Genomic DNA, 4810 nt, shown 5'->3' on the forward strand with positions numbered 1-4810 from the left:
AAAACTCTACAAATAAAGGAGCATAACATAGGCTATTTTTCCTTTTAAGTGTATTTTCCGTCCATTCTCTGTGCAGACTCATTCTTTATGGCCTTTAATTGAAATTGTTGCAGTTATTGCATTATCTCCTAAATACCTTAATTAAATGAGTCTTCAGTGCAGTCGTATTGAGTAGGTTAATATTGCCCCCTGCTGGTTAAACAACACAATTACATTCACAGGCATGAGGATTGATAAAAGCGCAAATGTTTATAATTTGGTTTTGAGAGTCCGCAACAACAGGTTTACATGCAAGGTCAAAAACACTTTCATTTTCTTATAATATGCATTCAATTTTACTTTATTTCTCAACGACTCGAAAGATTTGTTCAAAGATTCATCTTTCCAAACCCCTCCTTTGCATAATGTTACTCTACTCTGATTGGTCCCGATGACCCAGTCTGTTGTGATTGGTCTACTGCGTACAGCGCATGTCGGAAACGGAACGCCTATTACCAGTACTGGAATAGGGCTTGACAATAACACATCCTATTATAATAATGATAGTGCTCCACTCGGTTCTAAAAAGAAAGAATCAGAGGGGGAAATTGTTTTACAGTTTTGTTAACGAACCGGACCCACAGCTTTGGTACACAGACAAAGAGTACTGATAAAGCACTGCAGTTTGTAAATTACGAATTGCTCCATCCTTTATTATAACTCCACAACAGACATTCTATCTATATTAACCGACACATTTCTAGACAATAGCGGGTCCACAGCTGATTAGCAGAACTATAATGTGAGTTAGCAGAGACTTAAGACCAATTTGGAGTAGACGTCACAGTTACGTCACTTGCAGCTGCGCGCGCATAGTGGTGGCAGAAAAACACTGGGAACAAGTGGAGGGAAACGGGTCAAATCCATGGAATAAGAGAAAAAAATTATTGTTGTGCCTTTGGATGTCAGAATCGGAATGCAAATCATTTTTATATAACACTGTCGTCAAAGACGCCATTTGAAGCTAAACGCAGACGTTTAAACGGACTATGGATGAAACCTGCTATGATTACCCTACTTTTAAAGTATAAATTTGATTTAAACAATAGGTCTATATAATATTCATATAGGGGACATATTGTATTAGCCCTACAGTTGAAATACATGCATGAAATACTATTTAAACCTAGAACATTTTACATAACATTTACCTATTTTATCTCACAATTCTGACTTTTTTTCTTGCTAATGCAAGTTTATATCTCCTAGTTCGGACGTTATAACTTTATTCAAGTCAACAATTGCGAGTTTGTCAATTCTGAAGGGAAAAAGCCAGAAGTGTGGGATTATAAACTAAAAAGAAAGAATGACGAGTTGATTTTTCTCACCAGAATTGTGAGATATAATCTCGGAATTGCAAGAAAAAAAGTCCGAATTTTGAAATATAAACTCAAGATTACATTTTGTATTATTTTATTCCATGGCTTGAATAGACTGCTACGTTACATCATATGACCCTTTAAAACTGTCATTTTCTGCCACCAGATAGGCACCGCCCACAAAAAACGTCATCACTGTTTGCAAACACTGAAATTGGTCTACACACAACACAACACACAAAACTACATATTTTGCACGCTCGACAGAAAATCAAAGCAACAATTATTAATCATACTTACAGGTTGTGATTCGGAGGAGCAAACTGTTCCAAACAAACTGGGCACTGACCCATCTTAATTCAAAGACAACCCGTTTACGAATCCGCATTGAACTCGCAGAGATTGGAGACGCAGGCCTCAGTGAAATGAGGGGAACACAGCAAAATGTTGTGATTATACTGCTGCGGTATCTTAGTAACAATGAATTTTAACCACTGATTCTTCACAGCCTTTGGAAGTGAAAATAAAACGAATTCACTTTCACAGCGCAGACCATAGCGTCTTTTAACATTAGTTATCCACACTAACAAAGTAAACTAGCATTTGAAGTTTGTTTTCGCGGGATGTCCAAGCGGAACGTTGGGGGGCATTATGCAAATGTAAGAATTTGTGACGTGTGAAATTCGCTAAATGGGACTCGAATTTAAAACGACTCGTTTCAGCGGTTCAGAGTCAACTCTTTATTTTGAAAGACAATAACTTTATTTATGATGCACTTTAAGCTTTACAACTTTGCAGACTGTTTACATTCACATAGGCTACAGCATTACACACTGCATGAAATGTAATTTTCAAAAATCCATAATTGGGGTACTTTAAGCATTAAATATTCTTGTTCGAATCGTCTCGCTGGATACTGTAGACAAGTTCAGGGTGTTAAAGTGTTTTAAATACTATTCAAGGGAAAGTGTCAAATAGCAAGCACGCCATATTCCTTGAGTTTAATAATCAAAATATCAGCTGCATGTGTGTGCGTGAATGCTGGTCAATATTGTATAGGAAACACTTTCTTTTGACAAGTAAATTACTGAAAAGAGAGCAATAGGCTCAAACACACAGTTGCCCTGCACAGCTCTTCCGGTGCAGCTCATAAACAACCTGCATTGGATGGACTCCATCTTGGCAAGATGAAAACACTGATTCAGCATATTCTCTCTCCCAGAGAGACAGCTGAGGATGGGGGATTCGTAGAATCAGAGGGCAAAGATTTAGTTTTTCGTTGACAATAGGTAAATGTGTTTGTGTCCCTTATTCAAAGTGCAGATGTTTATCTAGATGTTTATATTAATGCAAGGCATTTTTTTATACATATACTTTGCATCTGTTTGCTATTATTGTAAATAGATTCACAAATACAGCAGCACATCTCTCTCTTGATATTAAGGAACATGAATAGCCCAAAAAGTGAACACTTACTCACCCTAAGGCCATCCAAGATGCAGATGAGTTTGTTTCTTCATGGGAACAGATTTAGAGAAATTTAGCATTACATCACCAACGGATCCTCTGTGAATGGGTGCCATCAGAACGAGAGTCCAAACAGCTGATAAAAACATCACAATAATCCACAAGTAATCCACAGGACTCCAGTCCATCAATTAATGTCTTGGTAAGTGAAAAGCTGCATGTTTGTAATAAATCTATCGTTAAGACGTTTTTAACTTAAAACTGTTGCTTCAGGCTAAAATAAGAGTCCTCTATCCATAATATTGTTTTCATTCACATCCTCTTTTCCTTTCAAATTTGCATGTTAATGCAATAACTATATATTAATTTATGCCACAATACAGAAATACGAAGGGGCTCATGAAAAGCTAATGTTTTTGTTCTTTAAATAATTCTCATGGCTTTATAATCAAACAAAAGGTCATCAAATCCACCAGTGTTCTCAGAGTAACCAATGTAACAGCTTTATTTCAAATGGGATTAGTTGGTACGCTGACAGTTTCTGCAAAACATATTCAGTGTTCAGTTATTTGTCTCTGCAATGACCAGTAATCATGATGAATAATTGTGGAAAAAAATATACACATTTACAATTATGCAGTTACTCCATTATTTTATAGCAATATGAAAGATGAAATAAAAATCAGAATTAAGAACCTACAACTTATGCAAAATAGTAAAGATGTTTTTAATGACACATCTTTAGTAAGCTGTTAGATTCATAGACTGATTTTTAAATAAAATTTCAGAATCAGTGCAATTTCACAGAGGGCTTGCCGGGAATAAAATATACTTGGACTACAATGACTATAACGCTGTATTATGGAATTGGGGGTGAAAAAAAGGTAACAAAACCAAATAAAATCCAGATTCCTTCTGAGTCTCTGGTCTCCACAAGTGCAAACATTTGAAAATATAACCTTCAACCTAACAAACAGCTGGACGACTAATCAAAAAACCTTGACGAAAGGTCAATGCGCAATGTCCAATATGGGGTTTCTCTCTATGTATGTCATTTTAACCTTTAGAGCAGAATGGCTGGGGTAATGACAGGTAGACGGAGAGAGATAAACACTCAGCAATTACCTTTTGCGTGAAGGCGGATGAGATTCATTTAGGAAGAATGACCTTTAAATATCCACTGAAACATTATCACTTCATTATGTTCCACTGGGTGATAAAATGCCCCCACAGAGCAACTATTCGTGGCCATTTATTACAGGAAAATCATGTAAATGCCAGCCCTGATTTCTCTAACTGTAGTCTATGTAGTTCTGGCTCTTTTTTTAACCTTCAAATGTGTAGTCAGATGTTGTGGTATTTGAACGTATACAGTCCTGAACATACCGAACAGTGACATACACTACCGTTCAAAAGTTTGGGGTTGGTAAGATTTGTTTTTGTTTTTGAAAGGAGTCTCTTATGCTCACCAGGACTGCATTTATTTTATCAAAAAATACAGTAACAAAAAGGAAATACTGTGAAATACTATTAGAATTTAAAATAATTTCTCTATTTTAATGTTTTAAAATGTACTTTACTCTTGTGATGGTAAAGCTGAATTTTCAGCATCAATTCTCCAGTTTCCAGTGTCACATGATCATCATTCTAATGTGCTGATTTGATGATCAGGAAACATTTTTTATTATTATCATTATCATATTATTAAGTTGAAAACAGTTGTGCGGTTTAATATTTGTTAAACCATTTTTTCACGATTCTTTGATGAATGCAAAACATTATTTCTGATGAAGAGCGTGCTCGAAACGTCACCTTTGTGATAGTTTGTTATTAAATATTTGTACTTTTGGAGCCCAGGGGCCCGTTCTTCGTAAATCGCTTCTTACATCCGAGATTTACGTTTAAAAGGGGCTATGTATCGATTCTCGAGACCACGATCAGCAATGCAGCGATTGGCTGGCGGCAAGACAGCAACGTAATGACAT

The sequence above is a fragment of the Sinocyclocheilus anshuiensis genome, unplaced genomic scaffold, assembly GCF_001515605.1.
Source record: "Sinocyclocheilus anshuiensis isolate Anshui unplaced genomic scaffold, SAMN03320099.WGS_v1.1 scaffold2013, whole genome shotgun sequence".
In the NCBI taxonomy this organism is placed as follows: Eukaryota; Metazoa; Chordata; class Actinopteri; order Cypriniformes; family Cyprinidae; genus Sinocyclocheilus; species Sinocyclocheilus anshuiensis.